At 42.7% G+C, this 25339-nt stretch overlaps 1 long non-coding RNA gene across 1 annotated transcript; it reads left to right on the top strand.

Annotated features, from left to right (window-relative positions):
- The first annotated feature begins 11701 nt into the window (after positions 1–11701).
- Positions 11702–20606, top strand: LOC115106224 (uncharacterized). The gene is made up of 4 exons (XR_010460765.1): positions 11702–12219; positions 16679–16835; positions 17254–17317; positions 20144–20606. It is a non-coding gene; the product is annotated as an uncharacterized LOC115106224 (long non-coding RNA).
- The last annotated feature ends 4733 nt before the right edge of the window (positions 20607–25339 follow it).

Below are 25339 nucleotides of genomic sequence, written 5' to 3'. Positions count from 1 at the left end.
TCACAATGTCTCCTTCATCAGTGGCATCCCTCATGTCTAGATTGGGAACGTACAAATGAGGAGCCTTCACCACTAGGGTGCAATAGTGATGTAGTTAGTATATTGATGTGACATTTAGGAATATTGCTTAGTCATCAGCATTGGGGTCAATTGCATTTTATTGAATTAAATTCAGGAAGTAAACTGAAATTCAAATTCCAGTTATAATTTTTTCCATTGCCACACACCAACAGTAACTCTGGAAGTTCGCATTTGACCATGTAGAATAACAGTCAAAATAATGTTTGAAAGTATATAAATCAAAAGTTATATTAAGCCTGTAAAAGTCATGTTACACATGTAAAGAAAAAATCAATCAAATTGACCAATACACATTTCTGTATTTCCTCATCAAAAACGTATCATTTTTAAAAGATAAACTATTGCATGAGTGCATGCATTTGGTGTGTTTGTCTTTGTGTGTGCATATATGCGTGACTGCACGTATGTCTCAGAGGTTATAAGGGTAAAATTAGGTGAAAGTAGCTCCACCTTCAAAGCAAACAGAGCGTCTCCTCCTTCCCTCTCTTCCTGTCTCTCTCCTTTCTTTCCTTGCTAACTTTTCTTCCCTCCTTCCTTCCCTCGTCTCTTATCTGTCCTGTCAGGATGTGTTAGTCTGATTGCTATATCCTTAGTGCCTCTGGCAGTAGTGACAGTTAGTGGCAGTTAGTAACAACTACTACAGTAGAGAGTACAGAACAGTAGTGCTGGAGCGACACCACAGGGACCAAATATTTTAGTCTGGGAGACCACGAACAGAGTAGGACTGCTGAGGAGATACTTTTCTTTTCTTTTCTTCCCATCTATAATATCTGGACTGAGGAGGGACTCCACCTGTAACATTGTGATAGTGATTGAGTGAAGGTTCTAACCTGGGTGTACCCACAAAACACCAGTCTCGAAGTCAACAGTGAAGAGGCGACTCTGGGATGCTGGCCTTCTATGCAGAGTTCCTCTGTCCAGTGTCTGTGTTCTTTTGCCCATCTTAATATATTTTTTTTATTGGCCAGGCTGAGATGTGGCTTTTTATTTGAAACTCTCCCTAGAAGGCCAGCATATGTTTTTCTTTCAAAAACAAGGACATTTCTAAGTGACTCCAAACGTTTGAACGGTAGTGTACATTGGGGACTCCCTTGCTGCATGATTCATCCGTTCTTCTTTTTCTCCCTGCGCCCGTGAATCGACTACCGGGAACTCAACAACATAACGGTGAAGAACTGCTACCCGCTACCACTCATCTCCTCTGCCTTTGAGCCACTCAAGGGGCCACCTTGTTTTCCAAACTGGATCTACAGAACGCCTACCACCTGGTGCAGATACGGGAAGGGGACGAGTGGAAGACCGCCTTCAACACTGTCACTACGAGTATCTGGTCATGCCATTTGCCTTACCAACGTCCCTGCTGTGTTTAGGACTCTGGTCAATGATGTCCCCCGTGACATGTTGATCCAGTTCGTCTTTGTCTACCTAGATGACATCCTCATTTTCTCCTGTTCCACCGAAGAACATGTGCTCCACGTCTGGCAGGTTCTCCAATGCCTCCTGGAGAACCAACTGTTTGTAAAAGCATAGAAGTGCGAGTTCCATCGTTCCACCATCCCTTTTCTGGATCTCGGGAAGGTGAGAGCAGTGGTGAATTGGCCCCAGGCTACTTCCAGGGTGCATCTGCAATGCTTCCTAGGGTTCGCCAACTTCTATCGCCGCTTTATCCGGGGTTAAAGCACCCTGGCTTCCCCCCTGTCTGCACTCATCTCGCCCAAGTTTTCGTTCACATGGTCTCCAGCTGCTGACCGGGTGTTCCGGGACCTCAAACATTGCTTCACCACAGCTCCCATCTTGGTTCATCCGGACCCTTCCCGTCAGTTCGGGGTGGAGGCCGATCCTTCGGATGTTGGAGTAGGGGCGGTCCTCTTCTAGCATTCTGCCCTGGAACTCAAGCTACATCCCTGTGCCTTCTTCTCCCACCAGCTCTACACCATGGAAAATAACTACGATGTGGGGAATCGTGAGCTTCTCGTGGTGAAGATGGCGTTGGAGGAATGGAGGCACTGGCTGGAGGGGGTGGAACATCCATTCATCGTGTGGACAGACCACAAGAACCTGGAGTATCTCCGCACCGCCAAGCGACTCAACTCCAGCCAAGCCAGATGGGCCCTGCTGTTCACACGGTTCAACTTCTCTCTCTCGTACCGGCCAGGATCCAAGAATGTCAAGACAGAAGCACTGTACCGCCGCAATAGCTCCACGGGTACCACCCCAGAGCCCGAGACGATCCTTCCCACCTCATGCCTGGTGACGACACTCAACTGGGGTATAGGGAAACAGGTCCAGGAAACGCAGCGGTCCCCACCGAAACCTGGGAGGCCCTGATAATCGGATGTTTGTGCCTGACGCTGTCCACTCTGCAGCCCTGGAGTGGGTCCATTCCTTCAGGCTTGCCTGCTACCTGGGCTCCCATGGCTTTTGGGAGCCCATGGCTTTTGTGCGACAATGCTTTTGGTGTCCTTTGATGGTTCTGGAAGTCGCCTCGTTTGTCTCCGCCTACACGGTCTGTGCTCAGAATAAGACCCCTCGGCATGCTCCAGCTGGTCTTCTGCAACCACTACCCGTCCCTCACCGTCCCTGGTCCCACATATTCCTGGACTTCGTCACGGGCCTCCCCCCCCCCCACCATCTGAGGGCAACTCCTGACTGTGGTCGACCTGTTTTCTAAGGGCGCTCACTTCATTCCTCTCCCCAAACTACCCTCGGCCAAGGAGACGGCCCCGATCATGGTGCAGCACATCTTCCAGATCCATGGACTGCCCATGGACATGATCTCCAACCGGGGCCCTCAGTTCTCGTCCCGGTTCTGGTAGGCATTCTGCGCCCTCATTGGGCCATTGGCCAGCCTGTCCTCTGGGTTCCACCCCCAGTCCAATGGCCAGTCGGAGCGAACCAACCAGGATCTTGAGACTACTCGAGCAGGGTACTGTCACACCCTGATCTGTTTCTCCTGTCCTTGTGATTGTCTCCACCCCCCTCCAGGTGTCGCCCATCTGCCCCATTATCCCCTTTGTATTTATACTTGTGTTCTCTGTTTGTCCATTGACAGTTTGTCGAGTCAACCAGCGTTTTTCTCAGCTCCTGCTTTTTCCCAGTCTCTCCTTTTCTCGCCCCCCTGGTTTTGACCCTTGCTTGTCCTGTTTCTGAGCCCGCCTACTCTGCCTGCCCTGACCCTGAGCCCGCCTGCCGTCCTCACATCTTTGCATATTAAACCTTTGGATTACCGACCGCTGCCTGACCTGAGCCTGCCTGCCATCCTGTACCTTTGTCCTTATACTCTGGATTATCGACCCCTGCCTTGACATGTTGTTACCTGCACCTGTTGCTATAATAAACATTGTTACTTCGACAGTCTGCATATGGGTCTTACCTTGATTCCTGATAGGGTGTGCATCATAAGAGTGAAACTGAATGAACACAGGTGAGCTCAAATTAAGAGAAAGAAGAGAAGGGAAAACATTGTAAATGAATGAGTTAATTGTGTTAATCTGAGAATTTATGGACTACATGTTGAGATTAAAACCTGGATAGGGAGAGAAATTATTTAGTCAAGTTCATTATGAGATGATTATAATACATTAGGGTCATACATGCTTAAGACAGGTCTTAAGCATGTATAGTTTAAACGCAGGCTAGTTTAAATGTTTCCAAAGAAAGACAAGTAAATGGATTACAGTCACAGGATAGAGTTGTTCAGGGCCTAAGGCTGGAATTAGGTCAAACCTGCATATGTTTAGGCAGTGTCTACATGTACAAACTACTATCTGAACGCACACCAGCAGCAGTAGTAGTAGTAGGTTTTCATAGCACCCAAAACCAATTTGTGATTTTATTTAACCATAGGGGGAAAGGAACTGCATAAACACCGTAATGGTGGTTAGATTGAATTGAGCCCTATTACAAGTGCATGATACCATTCTGCCCTATAGCTGGCCCTCTATAGAGCCACTGCTGTGCCTGAGCCTGAATGGAGTGCTTGGTGTATGACTGATATCCCACAGTGTGATGTAAAACATGCTGCCACACTCCAATGCCACATTGCAGACCTCCTGACCAGATTATTTGACTAGATTGTGAATAGACAAGTTGGAGGCCTCAGGGTTTTCTCATTACTCAATGTTCATTGGTCCTCTCTGACTGGAGGAATTATGTGACATTTGTGGTGAGAGGTTGCTGTTAAGAGGTCAGGTTCTCTGGACCCCAACTTAATTTTCTACTCTTAATGAACTCCATTGAGTTCATGTGAGAATGTGTCCCAAATGGCACCTTACTCCTTATATAGTGCACTGCTTTTGACAAGGGCTCTGGTCAAAAGTAATGCACTATATAGGGGATAGCGTGCCATTAGGGACACAACCCATGAATGAGATGTTTGAGTTGTATACCTTCAAAGGGTCACTGTCTAACTACTGAGGCTAATTCCTCTGCTACTGTACATTAATGCAGCTAATGATTGCATAATCAGACATAATCGTGTTACTTACAGACATGCAATAGCTTGGGACGTAAGGTTATTTAAATTGGACATACAGTGATGGGTACAATTAGGACGTGCCTGTTTTGCTGTATGATTTTCATGTTGTGTGTTTTGATGAGAGGGCATATTGTACGGAGTGTGGTGTGAATCCCCTGTTATCTTGCTTTTTCTGGGAGCTTGTTCACACCAGGGGGACATGAGGGTCCTTTATGTGCTCTAGGGTTGCAGTGGGGAGCAGGCCTGCAGCCAGACAGCCTACTGAGGGACCATTATGAGGATGGGAGAGGAGCGAGAGGACATCACCACTCTCTTCACCATGACTAACACTGCAGACCACAAATACGAGAGCATGGATACTGGGGTAATGATAAATATATTGTTTGATAATATTTAAACACTCATAGTTATGAACTATGTGTGTGTTTTGTGTAGAAAAAAATATGATGTTAACACCCGCCCATGCTAGTCTCCCGTTATGGGTTGAGGACATGAATCAGTGATTATTATTATATTATTATTATTATTATTATAAAGACAGGAAGTCAGAGAGCACTAGTACAACCACAACAACTTTGTACCACCCCTTTGAACCAACTCTACTATAACTAAGGGGAGAGTTGATCAAATCAAATTGTATTAGTCACATGCGGTGAATACCACAGGTGTAGACCTTACACTGAAATGCTTACGAGCCCCTAACCAACAGTACAGTTAAAACAATATATGGGTAAGAATAAGAGAAAGTAACAAGTAATTTAAGAGCAGCAGTAAAATAACAATATCGAGACTATATACAGGGGGGTACCGATACAGAGTCAATGTGCCGGTTAATTGAGGTAGTATGTACATGTAGGTAGAGTTATTAAAGTATGTGTAGATGACAACAGAGAGTAGCAGTGGTGTAAAGAGGGAGGGGTGCAAATAGTCTGGGTGGCCTTTTGACTAGATGTTCAGAGACCAGTTGGTAGGGAGTGTGGTCTGTAGTGCTTTGAAAGGCTGGTCACATCAACACCATCATCCCAGACACCCTAGACCCACTCCAATTTGCATACTGCCCCAACAGATCCACAGATGATGCAATCTCTATTGCACTCCACACTTCCCTTTCCCACCTGGACAAAAGGAACACCTATGTGAGAATGCTATTCATTGACTACAGCTCAGCGTTCAACACCATAGTGCCCTCAAAGCTCATCACTAAGCTAAGGACCCTGGGACTAAACACCGCCCCAGGTGGTAAGGTTAGGTAACAACACATCTCCAACGCTGATCCTCAACACGGGGACCCCACAGGGGTGCATGCTCAGTCCCCTACTGTACTCCCTGTTCACCCATGACTGCATGGCCAAGCACGACTCCAATACCATCATTAAGTTTGCCGATGACAGAACAGTGGTAGGGCCTGATCAACGACAACAATCAGACAGCCAATAGGAAAGAGGTCAGAGACCTGGCCGTGTAGTGCCAGGATAACAAACTCTCCCTCAAGGTGCTCAAGACAAAGGAGATGATTGTGGACTACAGGAAAAGGAGGACCGAGCACGCCCGCATTCTCATCGACAAGGCTGTAGTTGAGCAGGTTGAGAGCTTTAAGTTCCTTGGTGTCCACATCATCAACAAACTTTCACGGTCCAAACATACCAAGACAGTCCTGCAGAGGGCATGACAATGCCTATTTCCCCACAGGAGACTGAAAAGATTTGGCATGGGTCCTCAGATCCTCAAAAGGTTCTACAGATGCACCATCGAGAGCATCCTGTCTGGTTGCATCACCGCCTGGTATGGCAACTGCTCAGCCTCTGACCGCAAGGCACTACAGAGGGTAGTGCATACAGCCCAGTACATCACTGGGGCCAAGCTTCCTGCCATCCAGGACCTCTATACCAGGTGGTGTCAGAGGCAGACTCTAAAAATTGTCAGACTCCAGCCACCCTAGTCATATACTGTTCTCTCTGCTACCGCACGGCAAGCTGTACCGGAGCGCCAAGTCTAGATCCAAGAGGCTTCTTAACTGCTTCTACCCCCAAGCTAAACAAATGGCTATGTTTATTGTTTATTATCCATGCATAGTCACTTTACCTTTACCTACGTACATATTACCTCAATTACCTCGACTAACCTGTGCCCTCGCACATTGAGTCTGTACCAATACCCACTGTATTTAGCCTTGCTACTGTTATTTTATTGTTGCTCCTAAATGATAGTCTTTAAAAATATATATAAATATAACGTTTTACTTCAGTTTATTTTAGTAAATACTTTCTTAAAACTGCAGTGTTGGTTAAGGGCTTGCAAGTAAGAAAATCAATTTGATTTGAAATGTTCTAATAGCATTCACCGATGTCTAATAATGAAAATGCATGCAATATGAGTCTGAAATATGTATTGTTAGTGGCTGCTGAGGGTTGTCAAGGGTATCAGAAATGGTTCAATTGCTAAAAGCATGGATTTTTTCTAATCACCAATTGCATAGTTTCTATAAAATGTGTCAACCAGCCACTGAACTAATGGCTACAAAATTATTAGGTAACATATTTCATTAAATAACTTGTAAGGTTAGAGATGATAAGTTTTTAAAATCATGATGGTCAGGGACAGAAGCAGTGGTGGAAAAAGTATTACATTTCACACTTGAGTAAAAGTAAAGATACCTTGATAGAAAATGACTCCCGTAAAAGTATCTGGTTTTAAATGTACTTAAGTACAGTGGTGGGAAAAGTACTCAATTGTCATACTTAAGTAAACGCAATACATCAAATTCCCCTATATTAAGCAAACCTGACAGCACGATTTAAAAAACAATCATGTACAAATGCAGTATTTGTGTTTAGTGAGTCCACCAGATTAGAAGCAGTAGGGATGACAACACGTTATATTGATAGGTGCGTGAATTGTACCATAATTCTGTTCTGCCTGAGCATTCAAAATCGAACGTGTACTTTTGGATGTCAGGGAAAATATTTGGGAGTAAAAGTAAATATTGTCAAAAATAAAAGTGCAGATACCTCCAAAAACGACTTAAGTAGTACTTTAAAGTATTTTTAATTAAATATTTTATACCACTGGATAGAAGAGATTAATCACCCATGTTCCTTTTTAGAGATCGTGTTTACCTAAATCTTTGTTAACTTGCTGGAACAACTCAACAAATGACAGAGCAGACCTTTCAATTGTGCATTGCTATACAACAGACTATTACAGGTGGCAACTATAAAACCAATATGCTACCAGTACCAGATGTGGATCTCTTAGGCTTGTATTATTTCCCAGTTCAACCAATTTCCTTAAAACAAATATGTTCAGTGCTTTCGGAATGTATTCAGACCCCTTGACTTTTTCCACATTTTGTTACAATACAGCCTAATTCTAAAATTGATGGGCGAAAAAACTATTTCATCAATCTACACACACAACCCCATAACGACAAAGAAAAACATGAAAAAAATGAAATATCACAAAAACATAAGTATTCAGACCCTTTACTCAGTACTTTCTTGAAGCACTTTTGGCAGCGATTACAGCATTGAGTCTTCTTGGGTATGGCACTACAAGCTTGGCACACATGTATTTGGGGAGTTTCTCCTCTCAAGCTTTGTCAGGTTGGATGAGGAGCGTTGCTGTACATCTATTTTCAATCCTCTCCAAAGATGTTAGATCAGGTTCATGTCCAGGCTCTGACTGGGCCACTCGGGAACATTCAGAGACTTGTCCCGAAGCCATTACTGTGTTGTCTTGGCTGTGTGCTTAGGGTTGTTGTACTGTTGGAAGGTAAACCTTCGCCCCAGTCTGAGGTCCTGAGCGCTCTGGAGCAGGTTTTCATCAAGGATCTCTGTACTTTGCTCTGTTCATCTTTGCCTCCATCCTGACTAGTCTCCCAGTCCCTGCCGCTGAAAATCATCCCCACAGCATGATGCTGCCACCACCAGGCTTCACCGTAAGGATTGTGCCAGGTTTCCTCCTACTTTCCGAATGCACTGTATATGTGCATATGATTTAATTTCCGTCCTCCCACTCCAGGGATCTTCTGATAAACATAACTCAAAATCTCACTAATCTTATGAATCGGACTCTGTAATGTTAAACCTTACCGTAATCTGGAATGGGGCGTCTCATGCCCCTGAATGTCAAGTCACAATGTGCATGGCACCTTTGACTCTGACTGTAACCCCAAACCTGAATAGTTAGCCACCGTCTGCCTCTGTCTTCTGATGTCCCTGCAGGGTCCATTTGAGATGCCAGGGGGGGGAGGCGGTGGACTCCCAGTCCTTGAGCATGAGGCAGATCCTCTGACAGTACAGGGCTCGTTGGGCCAGATCTTCCAGCCTCTGGACCACACCCGAGAGTACTATGGAGAGAAGATAGCGCTGTACTTTGCCTGACTGTACTTTGCCGCTGTGCTTTGCCTGACTGGGAGAGAAAACAAGCATTGCAGGCTGTGAATTCTGCAAACGTTTCTAGGATGGGCTATTACCGGGACTTTTCCCTTGTATTCAGATTACAACCGCTCACTTTCAGTTATTTGAAAACAACATCTCCAAAATCTCGTTATTCTTTACACAAGGACTTGAAAACGAGATCGTGAACTCTGCAAACAACGTTTCCAGTCCGAGAATGAGAATGGTAAATGAGTGTAATTAATTAACTTGTTCAATACATTGTAATACAAAATAAGCCATCCATCCACCCATTATGGGCTATTAGCAGGACAATAGACTCTTGCCAAGAAGGAGGGTAAGGGGGAGACTTGTATCATTTACGGATGAATGTTTTCAGTTGATGCCAAACGAGTTCGATCGGGTTTAATTCAGGAGACCTACAGTGGTTACTCCTTTAAAAGTTGCGCCACACTGCAGCACACCTTGCGGGCTGCCGCAGAATTCTATGGCACGTTATTTAATTGTCAGCCATTGTTACCAATAATGCTAGTTAGTGCTAGTTTGACCACCAGAGGGCATCTTTGAGAAGCATTTGATAGCCTTCAATAGTGGCTGTACTAGAGAATTTAAATCCTGTTTTTGTAAGAACACAGTATATGGGATTGATAAAAAAAATTACATTTTTTAAAAAAATTAATTTGATTAATATTATGGTGTTTCTATTCCAAGAAAAATGAAAAACTAAACCCTCAGTGTTTCTGTTAGGATGGAATGGAAAATATGGCGCTGTACTAGAGTAAGAGCAGTTCCAACTTCAATATGTTTTTTAAATAAGACCTACACCACTTTTAACAGCACCTCATGTCGCCTACGGTAGGCCTACAGTATATCTAAAAATATTTTTTTCTATGGCGTGACTCTCCATCAATAATTACATTTAGAGGATTGGAGGATTCTAAATGAAAATCTGATATGTGAGAATATCTGAGGGTCTTAATAACTTAATAAAAATAACTATTTTGGCGATGATTTCATTTTCATATAACCTAGAGTGAGCAAGAAGAAGAAAAAACATTTTAAACCACATTCCCTAGTTTTTGGACAAGGACATCCCAGTGCCGACCGTGTGTGTTTGAAGAGTGTTTTCCAGTAAACAACAATTTGTTTACCTTCATTAGCCAGCTTTATTCCAATATTTCTGTCATTCATTGATATTTATTCCCATAGTAAATCATTATTGATCCATAACTAAATAAACATCTGTATTTGTATCATTATTATAATAATAAAAGCATGAAGATGCTGATGAAGAAATGCAGTACTGTCCAGTATATGCTTTATCCGACATGAGGTTGCCCACACGCAATTTAAACATTTGGATAATAAACATTTAATAATTTGGAAGATAGAAGCCGTCTGCATTTGTTTATTAGACTACTGTGCAGTCTGACAAGTAAACATAGCCTACAGTAATGCTGTAGTAAACATGGTAAAGTGCCTAATTCCTTACATAAGGGAGAGCAGACCATGTCCAAACTTTCTCTGTGACCTCAAGTACTCATTAACTCTGTCTTTAATTATTTTTTGGGTTGCATCAGTCATGGAGAGAAACTTCTGAGACACCGTATTAATGATGAACACTCTGAGGTTCACTAAGCCACATTTGCATCGGGATATATCCCAGTTGGTATTCTGTCTCCACTCGTGGTATCTCGCTTCGGATACACATCCTTGGAATAGCAGAACAGCATAACTGTTCGGACGGCCCTTGCTGTGCCTGGTGTGCAGTTGGTCGAGTTCTGTTGTCAGGAGAGGAATGGAAATGTCAGGGTGAACCGACGACCTGACGAACCTGCCAGGTATATTGACTCTGCCTGTCGGAGGTGGATTTCCAGAGCTCACAGGTGTGCCTGGCATGGATTGTGAATCCATATCGTTCCTCGCCCTCGTCAATGCGTCATTCTCCTTCTGACTCTCTACCAATGCCGCCTGACTCTCTGCCAATACTGCCTGGCTCTAGACCAATGCATCAGCTGTCGCACGTATCTCTGCCCTCAGATAATGTTTCTCTTTCTGCTGGTCTGCCTTCAATGACTCGATCTCGGTCTTCAAAGTTTGAATCTGATCCATGTGCACCTCCATCAGATGAGCAGAATGGTACCGCCCTGAGCCCCCATTGATTACAGTGGCCTATGATAGAAACGGTAGATCAATTAAGAATTAAAAGTAACTCCAACACACACATGCTGCGTACACATTTTTAAGAATCTGGCAACAATAATCGCTTTCTTGTCAACCATTTGTTTTTTCGGTGCAGCCCGTTGTCCAGCCCTTTGTTCACGGATGGTTGTCGGCATGGTTGTAATGCTCTGCAAAAACACATTCACGTTTTTAGGGCACAATAATATTTTTATTTCACTATCGATTTTAATACACAGTTTGCTTACACATTGATAGGCTATATACATTTTTTTTTGAAAACACACTGAAACCTAAATGCCTTTTTAGTTTTGGTGATCCTTTCAGCTCCAGCTCATTTTCATGTCCTCTGGTGGTTACAGTCCTAACCCTGAAGCGGGTAGCACCATAGAAAGAAGCTGACTGGATGAAAACAATGTCCATTTCGTCTGTTTGGTCGCATTGTCATATTTTTCTTTAGAGAAACCGCTTGTTTTTGAATGGTAACTGTGTTATGGGTGGAGTTTGGGGCGGGTTGAGGAGTACTGGAAAGGTGTGACTTTCAGTTTACAGTAGGGCATAAGAATACAGCAGATCGCCGATTGTTCTCACTTTGATTATGCTGTAACAACATACTGCAGCACCATGACCAGGAACTCTATTAATTTAATTGAGCAGATTAGGGCTTTCAGGAGGAACGGAAAATCTACTGGAGACATTTAAAAGATACTGGTAGACTTGGGGATTTTAGTCACGGACAGTGCTATTCGCAGACACTGTCATCAGATGCCTGTGTTACGCCGAACGCGAAATCCCAGGAAAACGAACAGGTACAGTAGGTGACAACACTGCAAAGTTGGCCTAGTAATGCTAAAAATAATCCTTAAATAAATCGACTGCTGGTCTTTACTGTATGCTGCACATTTTTACGTTGAATACCATTTCCAGCAAGACTATTCAAGCCATCGACTCACTGATGAATGAAAATGATGAGCGATCGACAAATGCCATGTGTAATCTGCTTGCATCACGGCACATCAACATCGTTCTAATCACAGTCAGAAGACAGTTGAAGAAACTTACATGGACTTATGGAAAGGCTCGGTAAGACATGTTAATATGTACACTACCGTTCAAAAGTTTGGAGTCACTTAGATATGTCCTTGTTTTAAAAGAAAAGCACATTTATTTCATTACAATAACACCAAATTGATAAGAAATACAGTGTAGACATTTGTTAATGTTGTAAATGACTATTGTAGCTGGAAACGACAGATCCTTAATGGAATATCTACATAGGCGTACAGAGCCCCATTATCAGCAACCATCACTCCTGTGTTCCAATGGCACATTGTGTTAGCTAATCTGAGTTTTATAATTTTAAAAGGCTAATTGATCACAACTGAGCAAGAGGACAAGTACATTAGTGTCTAGTTTGAGAAACAGATGCCTCGCAAGTCCTCAACTGGCAGCTTCATTAAATAGTGCCCGCAAAACACCAGTCTCAACAGTGAAGAGGCGACTTCGGGATGCTGGCCTTCTCGGCAGAGTTGCAAAGAAAAAGCCATCTCAGACTAGCCAATAAAAAGAAAAGATTAAAATGGGCAAAATAACGCAGACACTGGACAGAGGAACTCTGCCTAGAAGGCCAGCATCTCGGAGTCAACAATAAATCCTCAAGTGATATGCTGGAACCTATGTCAGAGAGGTGTTTCTGGGACCACATCGTTTCTTTCAAGGTAGGAGTATAGAAATATTTTGTTATGTTTAGGCCTATTTACATGTATGTTTCTAGTATTGTATCTAAAGTTGGCTGTTAGGCTAAATACATTTGTTTCTTCTCCAAATGCAGACAATGACCCAAAACACACTACCAACCGGGTTTGCATTGCAAATGAGGACATAAACTGGGTCAAGATGCCCGCAGAGAAAGTAGACCATTATGTAGTAACATAAAGGTTAAATAGAAATAAATAAACCGCCTACGGTAGACCTACAGTATATATACAAATGTTTTTTTAAATCTCTACATGTAGGTCTCCTGATTTAAACCCGATCTAACTTGTTTGGCATCAACTGAAAACATTAATCCATAACTGCTAAACCTACAAGCAAAGATGAACTGGTCAAGGCCATCAAGACATTTAGGCTAGAGAAATTGATGATACAACAATGTAACAAATACATTGATCATCTCAGCAAGGTTTTACCCATGGTCGTGGAGCTGGGTGGAAGTGCTGTTGGAATGCTCAACCGGTGTCGTTCATTCAGCCGACAAACTTTCAACCAGTTTTCCCCATTAAGCAGCGAGTCTGAGTCTGAGGCCAAGCCTTCTCTGGGCTCTACCGCTCACGTTATGGGGTCTGAGACGCCGAAGCTTCCCACCATTAGCTTTGACAAATTGAAAACCCTAGTCATTGGTGACTCCATTACCCGCAGTATTAGACTTAAAACGAATCATCCAGCGATCATACACTGTTTACCAGGTGGCAGGGCTACCGACGTTAAGGCTAATCTGAAGATGGTGCTGGCTAAAACTAAAACAGGCTAGTGTAGAGAGTATGTAATCCACTTCGGCACCAACGATGTTAGGATGAAACAGTCAGAGGTCACCAAGCGCAACATAGCTTCAGCGTGTAAATCAGCTAGAAAGATGTGTCGGCATCGAGTAATTGTCTCTGGCCCCCTCACAGTTAGGGGGAGTTGATGAGCTCTACAGCAGAGTCTCACAACTCAATCGCTGGTTAAAAACTGTTTTCTGCCCCTCCCAAAAGATAGAATTTGTAGATAATTGGCCCTCTTTCTGGGACTCTCCCACAAACAGGACCTGGTCTGTTGAGGCGTGACTGACTCCATCCTAGCTCGAGGGGTGCTCTCATCTTATCTACCAACATAGGGCTCTAACTTCTCTAGCTCCACAATGAAATAGGGTGCAGGCCAGGCAGCAGGCTGTTAGCCAGCCTGCCAGCTTTGTGGAGTCTGCCACTAGCATAGTCAGTGTAGTCAGCTCAGCAATCCCCATTGAGACTGTCTGTGCCTCGACCTAGGTTGGGCAAAACTAAACATGGCGGTGTTTGCCTTAGCAATCTCACTAGAATAAAGACCTCCTCCATTCCTGCCATTATTGAAAGAGATCGTGATACCTCACATCTCAAAATAGGGCTACTTAGTGTTAGATCCCTCACTTCAAAGGCAGTTATAGTCAATGAACTAATCACTGATCATAATCACAATCGCAACAAATGATCTGCTCAGACCCCAACCAAGGAGCATCATTAGTCATGCTATAAATTCTCAGACAACTCACTGCCTTCCTGAAGACAAACAATGTATACGAAATGGTCTGGTTTTAGACCCCATCATAGCACTGAGACTGCACTTGTGAAGGTGGTAAATTACCTTTTAATGGCTTCAGACCGAGGCTTTGCATCTGTCCTCGTTCTCCTAGACATTAGTGCTGCTTTTGATACCATCGATCACCACATTCTTTTGGAGAGATTGGAAACCCAAATTTGTCTACACGGACAAGTTCTGGCCTGGTTTAGATCTTATCTGTCGGAAAGATATCAATTTGTCTCTGTGAATGGTTTGTCCTCTGATAAATCAAATGTAAATTTCGGTGTTCCTCGGTTCCGTTTTAGGACCACTATTGTTTTCACTATATATTTTACCACTTGGGGATGTCATTCAAAAACATAATGTTAACTTTCACTGCTATGCGGATGACACACTTCAATGAACATTTCAATGAAACATGGGGAAGCCCCAAAATTGCCCTCGTTAGAAGCCTGTGTATCAGACATAAGGAAGTGGATGGCTGCAAACGTTCTACTTTTAAACTCGGACAAAACAGAGATGCTTGTTCTAGGTCCCAAGAAACAAAGAGATCTTCTGTCGAATCTGCCAATTAATCTTAATGGTTGTACAGTCATCTCAAATAAAACTGTGAAGGACCTCTGCGTTACTCTGGACTCTGATCTCTCTTTTGACCGTTTCAAGGACAGCTTTTTTCCATCTACGTAACATATCAAGACCTTACAAAAATCAGAAACTTTGTGTCCAAAAATGATGCAGGAAAATGAATCCATGCTTTTGTTACTTTTAGGTTAGACTACTGCAATGCTCTACTTTCCGGCTACCCGGATAAAGCACTAAATAAACTTCAGTTAGTGCTAAATACGGCTGCTAGAATCCTGAGTAGAACCAAAACATTTGATCATATTACTCCAGTGCTAGCCTCCCTACACTGGCTTCCTGTTAAGGCAATGGTTGATTTCAAGGTTTTACTGCTAACCTACAAAGCATTACATGGTCTTGGTCCTGCCGTACATACCTACACGTACGCTACGGTCACAAGACGTAGGCCTCCTAATTGTCCCTAGAATTTCTAAGCAAACAGCTGGAGGCAGGGCTTTCTCCTGTAGAGCTCTATTTTATGGAATGGTCTGCCTACCCATGTGAGAGACGCAGACTCGGGCTCAACCTTTAAGTCTTTACTGAAGACTCATCTCTTCAGTGGGTCATATGATTGAGTGTAGTTGGCCCAGGAGTGTGAAGGTGAAAGGAAAGGCTCTGGAGCAACGAACCACCCTTGCTGTCTCTGCCTGGCTGGTTCCCCTCTCTCCGCTGGGATTCTCTGCCTCTAACCCTATTACAGGGGCTGAGTCACTGGCTTACTGATGCTCTTCCATGCCATCCGTAGGAGGGGTGTGTAACTTGAGTGGTTTGAGTCACTGACGTGATCTTCCTGTCTGGGTTGCCCCCCCCCCCCCCCCCTTGGGTTGTGTCATCTGCATTTTTTATGTATTTTTTCCGTTATATTATTAACGAAAGCATAAAGATGTCGATGAAGAAATACAAAATGTCTCCAGCTGTCCATCACTACTGTAAATAAAAACACAGCATTTTATTTGTTTAAATCTACATTCTTTATTGTAACCACAATGTCACAAATAATTTGTATCTACCTTTCCAATTACTTTTAGAGTTGGGATTTACAAATATGTGCTTTTCAAGTCATTTTTCGTTAAATCCAGTTCGGATTTAAGTATAACTTTGGACTGACGCCTTTAGTGAGAGGTCTAATGCTTCAATATTGGGGCGGCAGGGTAGCCTAGTGGTTAGAAGGTTGCAAGTTCAAACCCCCGAGCTGACAAGGTACAAATCTGTCGTTCTGCCCCTGAACAGGCAGTTAACCCAGTGTTCCTAGGCCGTCATTGAAAATAGAATTTGTTCTTAACTGACTTGCCTGGTTAAATAAAGGTAAAATAAAAAATATTTTAAAAAATCTGCCCTCTGAATTAATATCTAAGGGGAATTGTTTGCGCCATAATTAGTTACATTGTTTTACTTTGAGAATTTCTAAGGGGCTTTTATATAATTCGAAATGAATTAACAATAATAATAGTAAATTGCTTTGTTTAAAAAATATTGATATTTTGGGGATTTGAAATAACCGAAAGTGAGCGAGAAAAAGGCCATTCTTGAACATGGGGTGAGACACTGTTACTAATTTGTAAATAAAGCCAGTTTGTTTTTTAGAATGATTTATTTCTGTTTTTAGTGGGAGAAAAACCAAAAGCCTGCTGTCGCCTCATGGGTCTCCCAGTCACAGCTGGCACAGGATCTGTAGTTACGCAGTATTCACTGCGATGCAGTGACAGCTGCGCCACTCAGGCACTGTACAAGGTCATTCGTCGGGAGTGGACTACACTACCACAGTAAGAGCAAAATAATCCTAACATTTCCACATCTAAGTTTCTCTTATAATACAAACCTTAGTGCACCAACAGTTTTAGTGAGTAATACTGACGAGTAGTAACAAAAAAAATGTATTTCTCCAAGTGTGCAGAACAGAGGAATAGCAATTATTACACTATTGTTCTAAATTCAATCACCTTCTTCATCCTCATCATTCAGTTCATTGAAATTCAATTTTGATGTTGTGCACAATTATCAGTTTCTATTTGGTTTATGTAGCCAATTCATTGTCAGTGCCTTGGGACCCAAAAGCATAATCAGTGCTAAAACTCCCCCTTGCGCTGATCTGGAACAATGAAATAGTGACGCAGGGTACTGTAGGCCTACCGTAGGTTTTGTAGGTATTTTATTTATTTATTTTGGTGCTACCTGTTCCAGGGATAGGACTGTAACCACCAGAGGACTTGAAAATGAGTCGGAGCTGAGAGGATCAAAACTAAAGGTATTTTGGTTTCAGTGTATTTTCTTTAAAACAAATGTACAGCTGAAGTCAGAGGTTTACATGCACCTTACCCAAATACATTTAAACTCAGTCTTTCACAATTCCTGATATTTAATCCAAGTAAAACAATTCTGTCTTAGGTCAGTTAGGATCACCACTTTATTTTAATAATGTGAAAAGTATCAATAAAAGTAGAGAATCATTTATTTCAGATTTGATTTCTTTCATCACATTCACAGTAGGTCAGAAGTTTACATACACTCAATTAGAATTTGGTAGCATTGCCTTTAAATTGTTTAACTTGGGTCAAACATTTCGGGTAGCCTTCCACAAGATCCCACAATAAGTTGGGTGAATTTTGGCCCATTCCTCTTGACAGAGTTGGTGTAACTGAGTCAGGTCTTTGGGCCTCCTTGCTCACACACACTTTTTCAGTTCTGCCCACACATTTCCTAGCTCAGGGCTTTGTGATGGCACTCCAATACCTTGACATTGTTGTCCTTAAGCCATTTTGCCACAACTTTGGAAGTATGCTTGGGGTCATTGTCCATTTGGAAGACCCATTTGCGACCAATCTTTAACATCCTGACTGACTTCCTGGCTGTTGCTTCAATATATCCACGTCATTTTCCTATCTCATGATTTTTTATATTTTTTTACCTTTATTTAACTAGGCAAGTCAGGACAAATTCTTATTTTCAATGACGGCCTAGGAACAGTGGGTTAACTGCCTTGTTCAGGGGCAGAATGACGGATTTTGTACATTATCAGCTTGGGGATTTGATCTTGCAACCTTACGGTTACTAGTCCAACGCTCTAATCACTAGGCTACACTGCCGCCCCATTATGGGGTATTGTGTGTAGATTGATGAGAAGAGGAAAAAAAACTATGTAATTAATTTTAGAACAAGGCTGTAACCTAACAAAATGTGGAAAAAGTCAAGGGGTCTGAATACTTTCCGAAGGAACTGTTTGTACGGGGTATACAACCATTCCATCTCTGCAGATTTTTCAGCGAAGAGAGAATCATTAGATCATTTGTATTGGTACTGTCCATATGTAGCTTTTTTTTGGTCGCAAATTTACCTGGAGCTAACTCTGCAAATAGCACTGCTGGGTGATTTGAAAAATCATAGTCAATCGATCAATAATATAATAATACTCTTAGCATAAATTATTATCTTGAATTTATTCTCCAACGGGGGTTGGGAGGGGGGGCCAGGATGGGTAGGAATGGAAGGGTGGGTGAGATGAAAGAGGAGAGATGACTTCACTGGGGAGGGGTCTCTGTAGGGCAGCCCTGGCCAGCCAGTCAGAGAGTGGCAAAATTGTGGCGAGGCAGTGGCACAATGACTAGGCAGAGGAGTAGAAAAGGAAAATGTCTTAGAGTGGGACCTATCCAGAATACACTACATAGTCTCAATTTGATTACTCTGGACATCCAGCACAGACATACACTATATATACAGTGGGACAAAAAAGTATTGTCAGCCACCAATTGTGCAAGTTCTCCCACTTAAAAAGATGAGAGAGGCCTGTAATTTTCATCATAGGTACACCTCAACTATGACAGACAAAATGAGGAAAAAAATCCAGAAAATCATATTGTAGGATTTTTTATGAATTTATTTGCAAATTATGGTGGAAAATAATTCAGAAAAGCTACAACTATATTACATAGGTTTAAAGATTAACTTCTTGTGAATCCAACCACTGTGTCAGATTTCAGAAATGCTTTACGGCAAAAGCATACCTTACAATTATTTGAGAACATAGCCCAGCAGACAAATCATTACAAACAGTAACCAGCCAAATAGAAGAGTTACACAAGTCAGAAATAGAGATACAATTAATCACTTACTTTTGATGATCTTCATATGATTGCACTCAGAAAACATTCATTTATTCAATAAATGTTCCTTCCTTTCGATAAAGTCTCTCTTTATATCCGAAAACCTTTTTTTGTTCGTGCGTTTTCTTCAGTAATCCACAGGCTCTAACGCAGTCAAAACAGGCAGACAAACAATCCAAATTGTATCTGTAAAGTTTATAGAAACATGTCAAACAATGTTTTTTATTAAATTCTCAGGTTGTTTTTAGCCTAAATAATCGATAATATTTCAACCGGACAATAATGTCTTCAATATAAAAGGTAAACAACAAAGGCACTCTTTCGGTCGCGCGCATGAAAAAGCTCTGTGACACGGCAGAGTCCACTCATTCAGACTGCTCTTACTCCCTCATTTTTTAGAATAAAAGCCTGAAACAATTTCTTAAGACTGTTGACATCTAGTGGAAGGCATTGGAGCAATTTGAGTCCTAAGTCAATGGATACTGCAAAGGCATTGAATTGAAAACTACAACAACAAAAAAATCCTACTTACTGAATTGGTTTTTCTCAGGTTTTTACCTCCCAAATCAGTTCTGTTATACTCACACACATTATTCTAATAGTTTTGGAAACTTTAGAATGTTTTCTCTCCAAATCTACATTAAAATATGCAAATCGATATGCATATTTTATTTTCTGGGCCTGAGTAGAAGGCAGTTTAATTTGGGCACGCTTTTCATCCAAAATTCCAAATGCTGCCCCCTACCCTAGAGAAGTTAAATAGTACCCACAAAACTCCAGTCTCAACGTCTACAGCGAAGAGGCGACTCCGGGATGCTGTTCAAGTCAAAAGGCTGGACACACCTACTCATTCCAGGTCGACTTTTGTACTATGGAGGATAGTAGATTGACATAAACCAGTTGTTACGGATACCAGTATCCTGTGTGTGTATCCTGTGTGTGTGTGTTTATTTTCTCTCCTTCTCCCCTCACAGGTGAAAATCATTACTCCCCAATCAGTCAACCAGAAGATACACCTCCTCCTGTTTCCTACCCAATCACAGTTCCTTTCCCTTGGTTTAAAAACCCTGTCAGTTGTTTGCTCTACAGCTCAATCTCTCTGTAAATGCCATGTCTGTAGGTCTCTGTGTTTCACTCTCGCTTTGTGTATTAACCTCTCTTTTGTTTGAGCACCTCCATAGCACTTTGTCATCACCCGTGAGTATTGTTTTTGGTTATGGTGTTTGTGTTTGATTGCTGGTGGGAAAAGGGGAAACCAAGACAAGTCGCCCATGGGCATACACTACCCGTAGGTAAACTTTGTTAAATACACTAGTTAGAACTGGGCGGACCACCCACTGTATTTTTGGTTAGTTAGCTGTTGTTAAAGTAGGCTAGTCTAGCTTAGGGGTGTTTTTGAATACTTATTGTTTCTTTCCTTGGGTCCAGCTCAGCCCCTTTTCCTGATCCCCCCCCCATTACCGTGTGTTTTACAATAAACACTGAGTTTGACGGTAGATTTCAGTTGTCGTGGTTATTTCGTTCACACTTTTACTTTGTCACTATTATAATTTACATGAGTTATGTTACGGGTCTCATTAACATCCCCCCCTAGACTATCGGGCCAAAAGGGATTCGTAACACCAGTACACCTCCATAGATATTCCATTAAAAATCTGCCGTTTCCAGCTACAATAGTCATTTACAACATTAACATCTACAGTGTATTTCTGATCAATTTGATGTTACTTTAATGAGCATCAAAATGTCCTTTTCTTTCAAAAACCAGTGACCTGAAACTTTTGAACTGTTGTGTGTGTGTGTGTGTATACAGTGGGGAGAACAAGTATTTGATACACTGCTGATTTTGCAGGTTTTCCTACTTACAAAGCATTTAGAGGTCTGTAATTTTTATCATAGGTACACTTCAACTGTGAGAGACGGAATCTAAAACAAAAATCCAGAAAATCACATTGTATGAATTTTAAGTAATTAATTAGCATTTTATTGCATGTATTTGATTACCTACCAAGAATTCCGGCTCTCACAGACTTGTTAGTTTTTCTTTAAGAAGCCCTCCTGTTCTCCACTCATTACCTGTATTAACTGCACCTGTTTGAACTCGTTACCTGTATAAAAGTCACCTTTCCACACACTCAATCAAACAGACTCCGACCTCTCCACAATGACCAAGACCGGAGAGCTGTGTAAGGAAATCAGGGATACAATTGTAGACCTGCACAAGGCTGGGATGGGCTACAGGACAATAGGCAAGCAGCTTGGTGAGAAGGCAACAACTGTTGCAGCAATTATTAGAAAATGGAAGAAGTTCAAGATGATGGTCAATCACCCTCGGTCTGGGGCTCCATGCAAGATCTCACCTCGTGGGGCATCAATGATCATGAGGAAGGTGAAGGATCATCCCAGAACTACACGGCAGGACCTGGTCAATGACCTGAAGAGAGCTGGGACCACAGTCTCAAAGAAAACCATTAGTAACACACTACGCCGTCATGGATTAAAATCCTGCAGCGCATGCAAGGTCCCCCTGCTCAAGCCAGCGCATGTCCAGGCCCGTCTGAAGTTTGCAAATGACCATCTGGATGATCCAGAGGAGGAATGGGAGAAGGTCATGTGGTCTGATGAGACAAAAATAGAGCATTTTGGTCTAAACTCCACCCACCGTGTTTGGAGGAAGAAGGACGAGTACAACTCCAAACACACCATCCCAACCGTGAAGCATGGAGGTGGAAACATCATTCTTTGGGGACCCTTTTCTGCAAAGGGGACAGGACGACTGCACCGTATTGAGGGGAGGATGGATGGGGCCATGTATTGCGGGATCTTCCCAACAACCTCCTTCCCTCAGTAAGGCATTGAAGATGGGTCGTGCTGGGTCTTCCAGCATGACAACGACCCGAAACACACAGCCAGGGCAACTAAGGAGTGGCTCCGTAAGAAGCATCTCAAGGTCCTGGAGTGGCCTAGCCAGTCTCCAGAACTGAACCCAATAGAAAACCTTTGGAGGGAGCTGAAAGTCCATATTGCCCAGCGACAGCCACGAAACCTGAAGGATATAGAGAAGGTCTGTATGGAGGAGTGGACCAAAATCCCTGCTGCAGTGTGTGCAAACCTGGTCAAGAACTACAGGAAATGTATGATCTCTGTAATCGCAAACAAAATATTTGGTACAGAAACCTAAGTTCTGATTTTCTGATGCATCAAATACTTATGTCATGCAATACAATGCATATTAATTACTTAAATATCATACAATGTGATTTTCTGGATTTTCGTTTTAGATTCCGTCTCTCACAGTTGAAGTGTTCCTATGATAAAAAAAATTACAGACCTCTATATGCTTTGTAAGTAGGAAACACTGCCGATTTAGCAGGTTATCAAAAATGTGTTCTCCCCACTGTATATATGTGTGTGTGTGTGTATATATATATATATAACTGCTCAAAAAAATTAATGGAACACTTAAACAACACTATGTAAAGTGTAAGTCGATCACACTTCTTTGAAATCAAACTGTCCACTTACGAAGCAACACTGATTGACAATACATTTCACATGCTGTTGTGCAAATGGAATAGACAATAGGTGGAAATTATAGGCAATTAGCAAGACACCCCCAATAAAGGAGTGGTTCTGCAGGTGATAACCACAGACCACTTATCAGTTCCTATGCTTCCTGGCTGATGTTTTGGTCACTTTTGAATGCTGGCGGTGCTTTCACTCTAGTGGTAGCATGAGACGGAGTCTTCAACCCACACAAGTGGCTCAGGTAGTGCAGCTCATCCAGGATGGCACATCAATGCGAGCTGTGGCAAGAAGGTTTGCTGTGTCTCAGCGTAGTGTCCAGAGCATGGAGGCGCTACCAGGAGACAGGCCAGTACATCAGGAGACGTGGAGGAGGCCGTAGGAGGGCAACAACCCAGCAGTAGGACCGCATCCTCTGCCTTTGTGCAAGGAGGAGCAGGAGGAGCACTGCCAGAGCCCTGCAAAATGACCTCCAGCAGGCCACACATGTCCATGTGTCTGCTCAAACGGTCAGAAACAGACTCGATGAGGGTGGTATGAGGGCCCGACGTCCACAGGTGGGGGTTGTGCTTACAGCCCAACACCGTGCAGGACGTTTGGCATTTGCCAGAGAACACCAAGATTGGCAAATTCGCCACTGGCGCCCTGTGCTCTTCACAGATGAAAGCAGGTTCACACTGAGCACGTGACGGATGTGACAGTCTGAGAGACGCCGTGGAGAACGTTCTGCTGCCTGCAACATCCTCCAGCATGACCGGTTTGGCAGTGGGTCAGTCATGGTGTGGGGTGGCATTTCTTTGGGGGGCCGCACAGCCCACCATGTGCTCACCAGAGGTAGCCTGACTGCCATTAGGTACTGAGATGAGATCCTCAGACCCCTTGTGAGACCATATGCTGGTGCGGTTGGCCCTGAGTTCCGCCTAATGCAAGACAATGCTAGACCTCATGTGGCTGGAGTGAGTCAGCAGTTCCTGTAAGAGGAAGGCATTGATACTATGGACTGGCCCGCCCGTTCCCCAGACCTGAATCCAATTGAGCACATCTGGGACATCATGTCTCGCTCCATCCACCAACGCCACGTTGCACCACAGACTGTCCAGGAGTTGGCGGATGCTTTAGTCCAGGTCTGGGAGGAGATCCCTCAGGAGACCATCCGCCACCTCATCAGGAGCATGCCCAGGCGTTGTAGGGAGGTCATACAGGCACGTGGAGGCCACACACTATTGAGCCTCATTTTGACTTGTTTTAAGGACATTTACATCAAAGATGGATCAGCCTGTAGTGTGGTTTTCCACTTTAATTTTGAGTGTGACTCCAAATCCAGACCTATATGTGACATTTAAAAAAAAAAAGAGATATACATGAAAAATCATTATTGGACACCATTTTTCTATAGTGAACCGGTTTCACAAGCTTTCCACGCGCTAATTAACAATCATTTTAAATTTAAAGATAGGCTCTCATGGAATAACCGTTTATGTGCACCACTCAGAATGGACGGACAAGCGCACAACCTTTCTGTTGTTGATGAAAATCGCAGAAATGTGGGAAAGAAACGTAAAACAAAACTAAAAGAATGGAAAGACAGGCAAAGGAAGATCTTACGGGATGCGGGAAAACCCTATACAAATCGTAAGGGTCAAGAAAAAACTGGGAAAAGCTGTCCAAAAGAGGTATGTGGAAGAACCGTATATCAAACAATCAAGCTAGCTAGCTATAGAGTACAGTAACTAATATGTATGTTCTGGGTTGTCTAATTTGTAACTATAGAGAAAACATATTAGCTAAAGTTTGTTGGCTACTAACTCATACATTATCATTACAAATGTTATTGCTAGATTATAGAAGAAACATAGCTAGCTACTTTTTCTCCATCCACCGGATGATTCGACATGGCTACAGTAGCTAGCTAGTTACACTGTATTCTGCAGGGAAGAGCGTGTTCCACGACGTGCAGAAAGGATTGTGGAAAGTTGACTGATGAACGCAAGCTGCATCTGTTCAACAGTTTCTACACTGTCCCATACGAGAAACAACAAGCGTTGATTCTCTCCGGCTTAGAACAGGTTAGAAATAAGACAAAACGCCTATTATTATAATAGCTATATTGAACACTTGCATAGTTTAACTTTGACAGTAATGATATGTACATTAACGTTAACTCTAAAAGTGCTGTGTTACACAATGGTGCAATACAAACTCATTCTGTGTATAGATTGGGAGTGTGTGAAAGATGGAGGTCCTGATCAAGCAATATCCTGAATGTGCTACAGTATATTAAATTCTGAATTCATCATTGTCAATTTTTATTGCAGCATGAGGTGAAACTGAGACGTAAACCTGAGGATACAAAGGAGAACAAACGACGGAAACAAACCTTCAAATACCATGTACAGCAAGCAGGCCAGAGATTGAATGTGTGCAAGGTTACTTTCATGTCTGTGTTCCAGCTAACCAACAGCCGTCTTCAGGCAAGTGAAAATATGAATTAATGTCTATATGAATATCAATTACAAACATATTGTATTCTCCGTACTAGTTTTTAATAACCTGCTAATTGAAATGTAATTGTTTTGGTCAGGTTATTCAGGAAAAGTTAGCTAAGTCAGGTGAGGTTGCAGGGTCTCCAGATCAGGCTACTGAGG

Source organism: Oncorhynchus nerka, linkage group LG23 (genome assembly GCF_034236695.1).
Source record: "Oncorhynchus nerka isolate Pitt River linkage group LG23, Oner_Uvic_2.0, whole genome shotgun sequence".
In the NCBI taxonomy this organism is placed as follows: domain Eukaryota; kingdom Metazoa; phylum Chordata; class Actinopteri; order Salmoniformes; family Salmonidae; genus Oncorhynchus; species Oncorhynchus nerka.
Note: the sequence above shows the minus strand (reverse complement) of the source record. Positions and strands in the feature narration are given on the sequence as shown.